Source organism: Podarcis filfolensis, assembly GCF_964270895.1.
Source record: "Podarcis filfolensis genome assembly, contig: HAP1_SCAFFOLD_64, whole genome shotgun sequence".
Lineage (NCBI taxonomy): Eukaryota > Metazoa > Chordata > Lepidosauria > Squamata > Lacertidae > Podarcis > Podarcis filfolensis.
Window position 1 is genome coordinate 207,265 of NW_028149496.1, and position 15,479 is coordinate 222,743.

The window sequence follows — 15,479 nt, forward strand, 5'->3', positions numbered from 1 at the left end:
GAGCCGCTGACAGCATCATGACACTCAGGCAGGAGTTGAACAAACAAACAAGAAAAGTTTATTGAACAAAATAGGTTTATGAAACAAAGTGGGTCAGGAAATGTGTTCTTTCAGGTAGAAGTTAACTTGTTTACTCTAACTTTAAGATGTCTTGGGCTTAAACGCAATACTATAGCCACAGACTCTAGTCTGACTCTGCTGTCCATCACAGGTGCCTGCCCTCCCCCCAAGGTAAAAAGTACCAAGATGGGTAAAGTTATTGTAGCACCTAAGGAAGAAAACCCCACAAGCATTTCTTCCCCGGCCTGACGGTGAAATCATCAGCATCAAATAACGGACAATGTGTTGTCCCCTGGTGACACTCCTCAGCATCAGCCTGAAACAGCTGCTTTGTGGTCATCCCTACTTGAACTGGGGTTTCCTTTATTACATCCAGAATTTATTACATCCAGAATTTCAGCATGCATCTGCCAAAGCCAAAAGGGAGCCAGTGTTTTCTTGATTGGATCCATTCTGTTTACACAGTCAGACATTGTAGGCTACAAATGCATGGATTTTGCCTCCCCATATAGCTGGACTTGAATCACAGCCAGAAATATAGTGCCAGCAGAGATGTGTGAGAGAGAAAGGAGTGGGGGGGCGGATAGCAGTTCAGTTAAGAGGTAATAAAGATTGAAGCCTCAATAGAATGGAGAGTGGCAATTAGACTAACATGTGTCCAGGAATTCACTTGTAAATGATTGCATGGCAGTCTTGTTTAACCCACCTAGCTCCTCTGATGCACCATGGTTAAGATATATTCATGCCAAGTAGAGTCATCTTTAAAAGAATTGCAGGACTCTGAAGCAACTGAACTTAGCATTTGGCTATGGACACAGCAAGGACTTTGAAGCAAAGAACCTGCTCTGAGCTCAGAGAGAGAGAGGAGACTACTCGTAACATCTGTAAAGTGTGTGTATATAATGACGTATGTTGGAGTTGGCCTAGTAAATACAACTCTGCTGAATGGCTGTTTCGTGTGGTGAGCTTAATTGCCTGACTGAGCTTCTATGGCACCCAACATCCAACAGACCATTCTCATATGCCTATTTGTTGAGTAAAAGAGTTCACCTGAGCTGGAAGCTATGCTTACAACCTGGGACTGCAGTTTCTTTTCTGCACACTACATAGCCCGACAGAGCAAGCGTTCCTTGAAATGTGCTTTAAGTAGCTTCTCAGATAAGGCCTCCATCACAATAATTGTTTAGTACTGCGGGTCCTAAACAGTGGCCCACAAACCCCACTGCGTGTCTGTGAAGAATCCAAGGAGCAGGGACTGTGAATGGCAGATGCAGTGGCTGCTCCAAGGTCTGTCCACCAGGTGGGCAGGATGGACCAGAAGTGAAGGGTGGCAGGAGGCAATTGAAAGGAGTGGAGAGGACTAGAAGCGTGAAAGGCAGAGCAGGAAGGGAACAAATATAAACAAATAAAAGAAGCAATAAAAATACAGTTTCAAATCATCCAGCATAGCGAGTTACCATCACTACAAAATCTTCAGCTGGAACACCAGCCAGAATTCACTAAAATGCATCAATTACAGCAGAAATTCATTTTATCACACAATTAAGCTGCTAAACTGCCCATAGAGGTTTGGATAAAAAGAATCCATGGAAGGATCAAGATGTAATATCCTGCAGTGTGAAATTACTAGATTAGACCTAGAGCAAATTTTCTATTTTGGGAATCTCAAACAAAAATTCTTTTTAGAGAAAAGAATGAAGACACCCCCCAAAAAAAGAAAAAGAAAAGAAAAAAGAAATCTGTGAGTGAGTTCAGGAAGATAACACCAAGCATACAATAAAATGATGATGATGATGATGAATGGTGTTATCCTCTGCTCTGTCATGGAGATGTTATAAACATGCGAGCTCTGGGCCTAGTGTAGAGTGTCCTCAAGGTATGACTGGTTTGCAGGCATACAGGAATGTGTGCTCCTCTCTCCACCATCCTCTCATCCCTATTTTGGCTGTTCCACCGCTCCAGCCAGCAGCAGAGGAAGTAGATCCCTGGAGTATTGCCCAGCAAAACCAGAGTTTCTGCCAAATCAAAGCATTGTGCCTAAAGACAACCAAACTCTCTCTCTCACACACACGCAAACCCAACAGCAGCACAAAAATTGAAAAAGATAGTGTAGAAAGCTGATATCACAGCACAAATATTGCCACTGCCAGTAATATCATATTTTTGAACGGCTGTAACGCTACTCATATTTAACCTATGCTTCGTGTTATATTTCCTCTTTCCATACCGAATAGATGAAAGCATTTTTTTTATATACAAATAATACGCTACACATTGTTACCAGGATTGCCAAAATGACCATTGAGTAAAAATGACCTGGCTTGCTCCTGTGCATTTAAAACACTTTGATCTGCAGAAGGCTGCAGGTGGGGCCTTTTATGGCATGGTGCTAATTGTGATCACCTTTAGAGTAAAGTGCTGTTCCAGGGATAGCAACCCACACAAGCTCAAAAGTTAGCAACTGCCGAATAGGAATGCTGCGGAGTGATAAAAGGACTGTGGGAAGTTAGTGATGTCAGAGCTACAGCTGTGCCTTAACTTCAAGGTGACCTCCTTGTTTTTAGATCTTTGTCCTGTCCTATGCAGCCTCCTAGGAGAGTCAGCAACACCACACCTGCAGAATTACACATGGCTTCTGCCAGCATTCCATGTCTCTGGGTTGCTCTAGCCATTAGGCTCTAATGTACAGGCTAAGAGCAGTGTTAGAAACTGGAATAGAAAAGGTAGGAGCCATGTGGTTCCTGGAACCTGGGTTGTGGGTGCCAAAAAAGAATGTCTAGTCGCCATTTTTATTGTATTCATTTATTTGTTCACACTGGCTTTATTTTTGCACATGCAGGAAAATGAACCGTACAGTTCCTCACTTATTCCATGAATACTTATTATTTATTTTCCAAAACAAGACTGAGTTTCCTTTTCTCTGAATTCTTTTTAAATATAATGTTCAAGCTGTTCAGAAAACTACTATTATATGTGTGTTATGGGGCAAGTGGGGGCAGAGACAAACAAAACATTTTGAAGTTCAAATGTGTCTTTGCGGCATTCAGGCTAAAGCATCAACAATACATAGATTTTCTTTTTCTATTTTTGCCTTCAAGAACAGGGTTTGCAGAGGTTGGACTTACCAAACAGCACTTGCCCCCAACTTGGATCTTGGCATCTAGGAATTCTCCCTTTTTATACTTATTTTTCTTTCTTGCCACCAACATGGTTAACTGATGTATTACCATCGCTCTTTCTCTAATACAAGATCTTTTAACAGACTCAAATAGTGTTACTTAATGACTCTACAGCTAAATCATATCCAGTTGGGACTTCATTTTCTCTTATTATATTAGATCAGAAGAAGCTTTTTGGGAACAAAGACCAAAATATGTCACATATCACCTTGGTTTCCTTTATATCTCCAACATAAATTGTTAGAACCCCTACAGATATTATTTGATCTTCATGGGTGTTAAATACCACCAGACAGTAAACTCATAAATGATTTCTTTCAAACTACTGCCAATAGTTTGCTGTAGAAGATTTTGCCAAATCCATTTCCATTCTGGGATATCATGCCATTAAAATATTGTACAACAGATCCTATTCTAAATGGTCAAATGCTGTTTCCACATCAAAAAAGTAAAATCCTGTATGACTGCTGCTGCTGCTCTGGTGGGTGCTGGGTAGACCGCTCCCCCTCCTGCCAACTCCATCGGGCCTAGGGGGCAGGGCCTGCACTCACCGCCACAGCTTAATAGGCCTGAGCAGCTCCTTGCAGCAAGTGACAAAAATGGTTTTAAATGGTTTAAGTGCTTTTAATTTGCTGCACCTTAAATGGTGGTTTTTAAATATAATATTGTATTATTGCATTTTTGCTTGGGTGGGGAGTTGTTTAATTTTAGTATAATTGTTTTTTGCTTTGTTTTAATGCTTTCTTTTTTGTTAAGTTATTATATAGTTTGTATTCTGCTTTTTAAGAGGAAGGGTCAGAACTGCCTGGGAGTGGGCCTCAGTCAATAGAATGGCTGGGGCAGGTTCCACAGGGGGGGATGTATTGGGAAACCCGATCTCAGTGATCACGGGCAGGAGGAGGAGTTACCCTAAGACCAGACCATGTCATTACCGAGGAGGCAGGCTTAGTTGTTGTTTGAGGACTATCCCTGCCTCCAGGTATGGTCCTGACTGGAAGGATACTGGAATCAGCAAGGGAAACCCACATGACCTGAAAGTGTTGCTGTGCAATGCCAGGTCAATGATGAATAAAACCACTGCCATCCACGACCTGATTGTGGATGGAGGATTAGACCTGGCATGTGTGACAGAGACCTGGTTGGATGAAGCAGATGGGCCTGTCCTTGCCGCTGCTTGCCCACCAGGTTTCTCTTACACACAGCAACCCAGGTCATGTGGGCGGGGAGGGGGGGTTGCAGTGATTTTAAGAAGTCATTAGTCTGCACCAGGCGTCCTATTGGGAAGACCCAGTTCTCTGAGTGCATGTTCTGGAAGTTGGGCTATAGGGGGAGTACAGGATTCCTATTGGTGTACCGACCTCCCGGCTGCACCAAGGATTCCCTGCCCGAGCTGCTTCAGATCGTGGTGGATATGCTCCTGGAGACGCCTAGCTTGGTTGTCCTAGGGGATTTTAACATCCATGCCAACGCAACCTTACATGGGGCCACTCAGGACTTCGTGGAAAGCATGGAAACTACAACTAATCCAGAATGCGGCAGCTAGACTGGTGACTGGGAGTGGCCGCCAAGACCACATAACACCGGTCTTGAAAGACCTACATTGGCTCCCAGTACGTTTCCGAGCACAATTCAAAGTGTTGGTGCTGACCTTTAAAGCCCTAAACGGCCTCGGTCCAGTATATCTGAAGGAGCGTCTCCTCCCCCATCGCTCTGCCCGGACACTGAGGTCCAGCTCCGAGGGCCTTCTGGCGGTTCCCTCACTGCGAGAGGCCAAGTTACAGGGAACCAGGCAGAAGGCCTTCTTGGTAGTGGCGCCCGCCCTGTGGAACGCCCTCCCATCAGATGTCAAAGCGATAAACATCTAGCTGACATTCAGAAGACATCTGAAGGCAGCCCTGTTCAGGGAAGTTTTTAATATGTGACATTTTAGTGTATCTTTCATCTTTGTTGGAAGCCGCCCAGAGTGGCTGGGGAAACCCAGCCAGATGGGCGGGGTACAAATAATAAATTATTATTATTATTATCAGAGCTACCCTAGGTCCCAGCTCACAAAGGGCCAACGCTGCTTCGTTGTTAAGTATAAAAGTCTTTATTGAAGTTCAGTTTCACTTCCAGAGCCGCCGCGCGCAGCTCTACGTCTCAACTGTCAGACCGCTGATGCTCCGTCTGAGTCTCCTCCCCCTTGACACCAATTTAAGATTCTAGCCTTGCTCCACCTTCTCCGCTGCTCCTTCCTCCTCTGGGTCCGCCTGCCCGCCGGGGTTCCGCCCTTTCTAGCCTCTTCTCCCGCTGATTCCCCTGAGCCTTCTCCCTCCCTCCGGCGGGCTTTAGGAGCTGGTTCCCCATCCAGGTCTCCTGCTGTTCCGCGCGCCTGCACATTTGAACTTGGCGCGCGCGCCCAGCCAGCAGCTTTCCTCCTGACCGTTTCACTGCTGCTGTCACTTCTTCCCCCTTCGGGGGGGGCTAGCTGCAACTGACCTCCCTTCTGTTCCCCCACTCTCCGATGGAGGCGTGGTCAGCCCTGACTCCCTCTCTGGAGGAGACACTGTCCCTGACACATGTGACTCTTCCCCCCCACTACGCTCTGGTGGGGAAACTGGTCCCGATCCTCCACTGCTGCTTTGGGGTTCCCCTCTGGCTCCTTGTTTCTGGTGCGTCCCCCCTGGGACCCCCCTTGTCCTGACCATCGGCGCCCCCTTCTGGGAATCTTCTGATTCGCTGGAGAAGCTCATTGAATCTCTCGGGTCACTGTCATACTCCCCTACGCTGCCCTCGGATTCTTCCCCTTCGCTCTCCAATTCCTCTCTCCCCAGTGCTCCTGCTCCTGATTCCCTGACATCCACCCCCCCTCGAAGCCCCCCCTTCCCCCCTCTCCCTCTTCGGGTGTGGGTTCCGGGTGCTCCAGTCCTGTGGGTGTGAGTGCGGGATACCATTCTTCCCCCCTGGTGTGTAGCCGGTCCACTGGATCCGGCCCAACCACAACGGGCTTGTCGACGTCGATTTCCTCTGCTTCCATCTCTCTGCTGATGTGCTCGAATCCAGGATCCTCCCCCAACACGTCCATGTCCTCCCCTCCCCCGGGTACCTCTGTTGAGACTGCTTGCAAAGGTCCCCGCAGCAGCTCCCTGCGCCACCCCACCTCCGGTTGAGTGTCCCACCAATAGGAGCGGTCTGTGGCAAACCCCGAGAGAGACCCCTCCGAGGAGCTAGTGTCCGGCGTCGTCTCTTCAGCTGATGAAAAACCCTGGAACGTACTGGCTGACAGTGTGGGTGTGAAGAGCCAGTCGTCGAAATACTCTGCCGGCATAGGTCTGTGTGGGAAGAGTGCATGGAACTCGTCTTTAAGATAGTGCTCCTCCACGGCATAGCACGGTACCCACCTGTTGGCACTGGCTGGGGTACCTTCCCTGGCGAGGAGGTATTCCACCCCCTCTTCCCCCCACCTCGAGTCCAAAATCTCCGTGACCTCGTTGAGTGGCGTCGCCCTCCATGACCCCTCCCTCTTCGGAGATTCGTTAAGTGGGTCTGGCGCGTTCCCTGTCGCCTGAAACCTGTGGGGTTCCCTGTAGGGTGTGAGCACTGACCTATGAAAGACTGGGTGCATTCTGGAGCCCTCCGGGAGTGTCAACCGGAAGGCCACTGGATTGATTTGCGCCGCAACCTGGTAAGGTCCCAGCTGCTTGTGTTTGAGCTTCCTCTTAGCTAGCGTCCTGGCCGGCACTGCCTGGGCTGCTAACCAGACCCAGTCCCCCACCTGGATGTCCTCCCCGACCCTCCTGTGCTTGTCTGCCTGCATTTTGTAGGCGTGTTTCGCCAGTTCCAATTGCCTTCGGAGTTGCTCGTGGACCTCCTGTAACTCTGCTGCTAAGTGCTCTGCTCCCCTTGGCTCCCCCTCCCCCTTCGTCTCTAACCCCGGGAAAGTTCTGGGATGCCGTCCATTATTGGCGAAGAACGGTGTCACTCCTGGAGACCCGTGCTTCGTGTTGTTGTAGGCAAACTCGGCCAGCGGTAGGTAGTCCACCCAGGTCGAGGGTTGTTGATTGGCGTAGCATCGCAGGTACTGCTGCATGATGGCGTTGACCCTCTCCGCTTGTCCGTTGGTCTGCGGGTGTCGTGCCGACGCTAAGTTGATCTTGACGTTCAGGATGCCCAGCAGCTTCTGCCAGAAGCTCGAGACGAATTGGCGACCCCGGTCGGACTGAATGGACCGCGGCAAGCCGTGAGCTTTGAACACGTGGTCTATGAACAGCTTGGCGGTCTGTTCCGCTGTGGCCACCTTCGCGCACGGAATAAAGTGCGCCATCTTGGTGAACATGTCTACGACCACGAGCACCGCTGTTTTGCCTCGCAAGCTGGGCAGATCTGTGACAAAGTCCAGGGCCACTTTCTCCCACGGTTCGAGCGGCGTCTGTAGGGGTTCTAGTAGACCCGCCGGCTTCCTGTGTACTGGTTTGGCCCTTTGGCAGGTGTCACACCTGGAGACGTAATCCGCGACTTCTCCCCTCACCTTGGGCCACCAAAAGTCTCTGGTTACTAATTCCGCCGTTTTGTCCTTGCCGAAGTGCCCAGCGCTGGGCGCGTCGTGTAGCTGCTGCAAGACTTTCGCGCGGAGGTCGTCTCCGGGCACGTAGAGAGCCCCTTTGCAGATGAGCAGTCCGTCTCGTATCTGGAACTCGTCGTCCTTCGCTGTGCCTTTTCGCACCTCCTCCATCTTGGATTGTGCGAACGAATCCGTCTGCAGCGCTCGACGCACCGCGTCCAGGTCCACGGCAGCTGAAGCGCACGCCCACGCTTTCGGTGCGAAAATGTGCTTGGCCGCCACCGGGTCCGCTTCCTCGAGATACTGCGGCTTCCTGGATAGTGCATCCGCCATGACGTTGTTGTCTCCCGGGATGTATTCTATCCGGAAATCGAAATCCGCAAAGAACTCCGCCCAGCGGATGTGTCTCTGGTTCAGGAACCACGCCGTGCGCCAGTAATCCAGGTTCTTATGGTCCGTGCGGACTTGCACTGTGTACCTGGCTCCAACGAGGAAGTGCCGCCACGCCTTGAAAGTTGCATGAATGGCCAGCAACTCCCTGTCCCAGATGGTGTAGTTCTGTTCCGCCTTGCTGAGTTTCCTGGAGTAGAATGCGCACGGCCTCCATTCCCCTTGCGGATCTTGCTGTAACAGGACGGCCCCCACCGCTCTGTCCGAGGCGTCCGTCTCAACCCTCATTGGTCTGCTGGGGTTTACATGTAGCAGCTGTTCTTCGGACGCGAAGAGACGCTTGAGTCTCCGAAAGGACTGCTCCGCCTGGTCCGTCCAGGTGAACTTCTTCTTCTTCGAGCTGAGAGTGTCCGTGATGGCCGCCGTCTCCTTCGCGAACCCTTTGATGAACTTGCGATAAAAGTTGGCGAAGCCGACGAACTTCTGGACCTCCTTCCGATTGCGCGGAAGGAGTGACACCATTCTTCGCCAATAATGGACGGCATCCCAGAACTTTCCCGGGGTTAGAGACGAAGGGGGAGGGGGAGCCAAGGGGAGCAGAGCACTTAGCAGCAGAGTTACAGGAGGTCCACGAGCAACTCCGAAGGCAATTGGAACTGGCGAAACACGCCTACAAAATGCAGGCAGACAAGCACAGGAGGGTCGGGGAGGACATCCAGGTGGGGGACTGGGTCTGGTTAGCAGCCCAGGCAGTGCCGGCCAGGACGCTAGCTAAGAGGAAGCTCAAACACAAGCAGCTGGGACCTTACCGGTCGTGGCGCAAATCAATCCAGTGGCCTTCCGGTTGACACTCCCGGAGGGCTCCAGAATGCACCCAGTCTTTCATAGGTCAGTGCTCACACCCTACAGGGAACCCCACAGGTTTCAGGCAACAGGGAACGCGCCAGACCCACTTAGCGAATCTCCGAAGAGGGAGGGGTCACGGAGGGCGACGCCACTCAACGAGGTCACGGAGATTTTGGACTCGAGGTGGGGGGAAGAGGGGGTGGAATACCTCCTTGCCAGGGAAGGTACCCCAGCCAGTGCCAACAGGTGGGTACCGTGCTATGCCGTGGAGGAGCACTATCTTAAAGACGAGTTCCATGCACTCTTCCCACACAGGGCAAGGGGGTCCCAGGGGGGACGCACCAGAAACAAGGAGCCAGAGGGGAACCCCAAAGCAGCAGTGGAGGATCGGGACCAGTTTCCCCACCAGAGCGTAGTGGGGGGGAAGAGTCACATGTGTCAGGGCCAGCGTCTCCTCCAGCGGGGAGAGAGAGTGAGTCAGGGCTGACCACGCCTCCATCGGAGAGTGGGGGAACGGAAGGGAGGTCAGTTGCAGCTAGCCCCCCCGAAGGGGGAAGCAGTGACAGCAGCAGTGAAACGGTCAGGAGGAAAGCTGCTGGCTGGGCGCGCGCGCCAAGTTCAAATGTGCAGGCGCGCGGAACAGCAGGAGACCCGGATGGGGAACCAGCTCCTAAAGCCCGCCGGAGGGAGGGAGAAGGCTCAGCGGAATCAGCAGGAGAAGAGGCTAGAAAGGGCGGAACCCCGGCGGGCAGGCGGACCCAGAGGAGGAAGGAGCAGCGGAGAAGGTGGAGCAAGGCTAGAATCTTAAATTGGTGTCAAGGGGGAGGAGACTCAGACGGAGCATCAGCGGTCTGACAGTTGAGACGTAGAGCTGCGCGCGGCTCTGGAAGTGAAACTGAACTTCAATAAAGACTTTTATACTTAACAACGAAGCAGCGTTGGCCCTTTGTGAGCTGGGACCTAGGGTAGCTCTGACAATAATAATAATAATTTATTATTTGTACCCCGCCCATCTGGCTGGGTTTCCCCAGCCACTCTGGGCAGCTTCCAACAAAGATGAAAGATACACTAAAATGTCACATATTAAAAACTTCCCTGAACAGGGCTGCCTTCAGATGTCTTCTGAATGTCAGCTAGATGTTTATCGCTTTGACATCTGATGGGAGGGCGTTCCACAGGGCGGGCGCCACTACCAAGAAGGCCTTCTGCCTGGTTCCCTGTAACTTGGCCTCTCGCAGTGAGGGAACCGCCAGAAGGCCCTCGGAGCTGGACCTCAGTGTCCGGGCAGAGCGATGGGGGAGGAGACGCTCCTTCAGATATACTGGACCGAGGCCGTTTAGGGCTTTAAAGGTCAGCACCAACACTTTGAATTGTGCTCGGAAACGTACTGGGAGCCAATGTAGGTCTTTCAAGACCGGTGTTATGTGGTCTCCGCGGCCGCTCCCAGTCACCAGTCTAGCTGCCGCATTCTGGATTAGTTGTAGTTTCCATGCTTTCCACGAAGTCCTGAGTGGCCCCATGTAAGGTTGCGTTGGCATGGATGTTAAAATCCCCTAGGAAAACCAAGCTAGGCGTCTCCAGGAGCATATCCACCACGATCTGAAGCAGCTCGGGCAGGGAATCCTTGGTGCAGCCGGGAGGTCGGTACACCAATAGGAATCCTGTACTCCCCCTATAGCCCAACTTCCAGAACATGCACTCAGAGAACTGGGTCTTCCCAATAGGACGCCTAGTGCAGACTAATGACTTCTTAAAATCACTGCAACCCCCCCTCCCCGCCCACATGACCTGGGTTGCTGTGTGTAAGAGAAACCTGGTGGGCAAGCAGCGGCAAGGACAGGCCCATCTGCTTCATCCAACCAGGTCTCTGTCACACATGCCAGGTCTAATCCTCCATCCACAAGCAGGTCGTGGATGGCAGTGGTTTTATTCATCATTGACCTGGCATTGCACAGCAACACTTTCAGGTCATGTGGGTTTCCCTTGCTGATTCCAGTATCCTTCCAGTCAGGACCATACCAGGAGGCAGGGATAGTCCTCAAACAACAACTAAGCCTGCCTCCTCGGTAATGACATTGTCTGGTCTTAGGGTAACTCCTCCTCCTGCCCGTGATCACTGAGATCGGGTTTCCCAATACATCCCCCCCCTGTGGAACCTGCCCCAGCCATTCTATTGACTGAGGCCCACTCCCAGGCAGTTCTGACCCTTCCTCTTAAAAAGCAAAATACAAACTATATAATAACTTAACAAAAAAGAAAGCATTAAAACAAAGCAAAAAACAATTATACTAAAATTAAACAACTCCCCACCCAAGCAAAAATACAATAATACAATATTATATTTAAAAACCACCATTTAAGGTGCAGCAAATTAAAAGCACTTAAACCATTTAAAACCATTTTTGTCACTTGCTGCAAGGAGCTGCTCAGGCCTATTAAGCTGTGGCGGTGAGTGCAGGCCCTGCCCCCTAGGCCCGATGGAGTTGGCAGGAGGGGGAGCGGTCTACCCAGCACCCACCAGAGCAGCAGCAGCAGTCATACAGGATTTTACTTTTTTGATGTGGAAACAGCATTTGACCATTTAGAATAGGATCTGTTGTACAATATTTTAATGGCATGATATCCCAGAATGGAAATGGATTTGGCAAAATCTTCTACAGCAAACTATTGGCAGTAGTTTGAAAGAAATCATTTATGAGTTTACTGTCTGGTGGTATTTAACACCCATGAAGATCAAATAATATCTGTAGGGGTTCTAACAATTTATGTTGGAGATATAAAGGAAACCAAGGTGATATGTGACATATTTTGGTCTTTGTTCCCAAAAAGCTTCTTCTGATCTAATATAATAAGAGAAAATGAAGTCCCAACTGGATATGATTTAGCTGTAGAGTCATTAAGTAACACTATTTGAGTCTGTTAAAAGATCTTGTATTAGAGAAAGAGCGATGGTAATACATCAGTTAACCATGTTGGTGGCAAGAAAGAAAAGTAAGTATAAAAAGGGAGAATTCCTAGATGCCAAGATCCAAGTTGGGGGCAAGTGCTGTTTGGTAAGTCCAACCTCTGCAAACCCTGTTCTTGAAGGCAAAAATAGAAAAAGAAAATCTATGTATTGTTGATGCTTTAGCCTGAATGCCGCAAAGACACATTTGAACTTCAAAATGTTTTGTTTGTCTCTGCCCCCACTTGCCCCATAACACACATATAATAGTAGTTTTCTGAACAGCTTGAACATTATATTTAAAAAGAATTCAGAGAAAAGGAAACTCAGTCTTGTTTTGGAAAATAAATAATAAGTATTCATGGAATAAGTGAGGAACTGTACGGTTCATTTTCCTGCATGTGCAAAAATAAAGCCAGTGTGAACAAATAAATGAATACAATAAAAATGGCGACTAGACATTCTTTTTTGGCACCCACAACCCAGGTTCCAGGAACCACATGGCTCCTACCTTTTCTATTCCAGTTTCTAACACTGCTCTTAGCCTGTACATTAGAGCCTAATGGCTAGAGCAACCCAGAGACATGGAATGCTGGCAGAAGCCATGTGTAATTCTGCAGGTGTGGTGTTGCTGACTCCCCTAGGAGGCTGCATAGGACAGGACAAAGATCTAAAAACAAGGAGGTCACCTTGAAGTTAAGGCACAGCTGTAGCTCTGACATCACTAACTTCCCACAGTCCTTTTATCACTCTGCAGCATTCCTATTCGGCAGTTGCTAACTTTTGAGCTTGTGTGGGTTGCTATCCCTGGAACAGCACTTTACTCTAAAGGTGATCACAATTAGCACCATGCCATAAAAGGCCCCACCTGCAGCCTTCTGCAGATCAAAGTGTTTTAAATGCACAGGAGCAAGCCAGGTCATTTTTACTCAATGGTCATTTTAGCAATCCTGGTAACAATGTGTAGCGTATTATTTGTATATAAAAAAAATGCTTTCATCTATTCGGTATGGAAAGAGGAAATATAACACGAAGCATAGGTTAAATATGAGTAGCGTTACAGCCGTTCAAAAATATGATATTACTGGCAGTGGCAATATTTGTGCTGTGATATCAGCTTTCTACACTATCTTTTTCAATTTTTGCTGCTGCTGTTGGGTTTGCGTGTGTGTGTGAGAGAGAGAGTTTGGTTGTCTTTAGGCACAATGCTTTGATTTGGCAGAAACTCTGGTTTTGCTGGGCAATACTCCAGGGATCTACTTCCTCTGCTGCTGGCTGGAGCGGTGGAACAGCCAAAATAGGGATGAGAGGATGGTGGAGAGAGGAGCACACATTCCTGTATGCCTGCAAACCAGTCATACCTTGAGGACACTCTACACTAGGCCCAGAGCTCGCATGTTTATAACATCTCCATGACAGAGCAGAGGATAACACCATTCATCATCATCATCATCATTTTATTGTATGCTTGGTGTTATCTTCCTGAACTCACTCACAGATTTCTTTTTTCTTTTCTTTTTCTTTTTTTGGGGGGTGTCTTCATTCTTTTCTCTAAAAAGAATTTTTGTTTGAGATTCCCAAAATAGAAAATTTGCTCTAGGTCTAATCTAGTAATTTCACACTGCAGGATATTACATCTTGATCCTTCCATGGATTCTTTTTATCCAAACCTCTATGGGCAGTTTAGCAGCTTAATTGTGTGATAAAATGAATTTCTGCTGTAATTGATGCATTTTAGTGAATTCTGGCTGGTGTTCCAGCTGAAGATTTTGTAGTGATGGTAACTCGCTATGCTGGATGATTTGAAACTGTATTTTTATTGCTTCTTTTATTTGTTTATATTTGTTCCCTTCCTGCTCTGCCTTTCACGCTTCTAGTCCTCTCCACTCCTTTCAATTGCCTCCTGCCACCCTTCACTTCTGGTCCATCCTGCCCACCTGGTGGACAGACCTCGGAGCAGCCACTGCATCTGCCATTCACAGTCCCTGCTCCTTGGATTCTTCACAGACACGCAGTGAGGTTTGTGGGCCACTGTTTAGGACCCGCAGTACTAAACAATTATTGTGATGGAGGCCTTATCTGAGAAGCTACTTAAAGCACATTTCAAGGAACGCTTGCTCTGTCGGGCTATGTAGTGTGCAGAAAAGAAACTGCAGTCCCAGGTTGTAAGCATAGCTTCCAGCTCAGGTGAACTCTTTTACTCAACAAATAGGCATATGAGAATGGTCTGTTGGATGTTGGGTGCCATAGAAGCTCAGTCAGGCAATTAAGCTCACCACACGAAACAGCCATTCAGCAGAGTTGTATTTACTAGGCCAACTCCAACATACGTCATTATATACACACACTTTACAGATGTTACTAGTAGTCTCCTCTCTCTCTCTCTGAGCTCAGAGCAGGTTCTTTGCTTCAAAGTCCTTGCTGTGTCCATAGCCAAATGCTAAGTTCAGTTGCTTCAGAGTCCTGCAATTCTTTTAAAGATGACTCTACTTGGCATGAATATATCTTAACCATGGTGCATCAGAGGAGCTAGGTGGGTTAAACAAGACTGCCATGCAATCATTTACAAGTGAATTCCTGGACACATGTTAGTCTAATTGCCACTCTCCATTCTATTGAGGCTTCAATCTTTATTACCTCTTAACTGAACTGCTATCCGCCCCCCCACTCCTTTCTCTCTCACACATCTCTGCTGGCACTATATTTCTGGCTGTGATTCAAGTCCAGCTATATGGGGAGGCAAAATCCATGCATTTGTAGCCTACAATGTCTGACTGTGTAAACAGAATGGATCCAATCAAGAAAACACTGGCTCCCTTTTGGCTTTGGCAGATGCATGCTGAAATTCTGGATGTAATAAATTCTGGATGTAATAAAGGAAACCCCAGTTCAAGTAGGGATGACCACAAAGCAGCTGTTTCAGGCTGATGCTGAGGAGTGTCACCAGGGGACAACACATTGTCCGTTATTTGATGCTGATGATTTCACCGTCAGGCCGGGGAAGAAATGCTTGTGGGGTTTTCTTCCTTAGGTGCTACAATAACTTTACCCATCTTGGTACTTTTTACCTTGGGGGGAGGGCAGGCACCTGTGATGGACAGCAGAGTCAGACTAGAGTCTGTGGCTATAGTATTGCGTTTAAGCCCAAGACATCTTAAAGTTAGAGTAAACAAGTTAACTTCTACCTGAAAGAACACATTTCCTGACCCACTTTGTTTCATAAACCTATTTTGTTCAATAAACTTTTCTTGTTTGTTTGTTCAACTCCTGCCTGAGTGTCATGATGCTGTCAGCGGCTCCCAGCTGGTTGTCCAGGAATGTATAAAGACAAGGGAAAGTTTCATACCATCATTTCTTAATTATAATAATAATAATAATTATTAATTTCAATCTTAACAGTGAGAGGCTATAGAACCCAGCCTCTTGGATAATGGTGTTACAGTATTTTCCAACTTTCTCCCTCATCTGCCTCTGAGCTGTGACCTCCCACAAACCACTGTTGTAAATCTATACTGTCTCC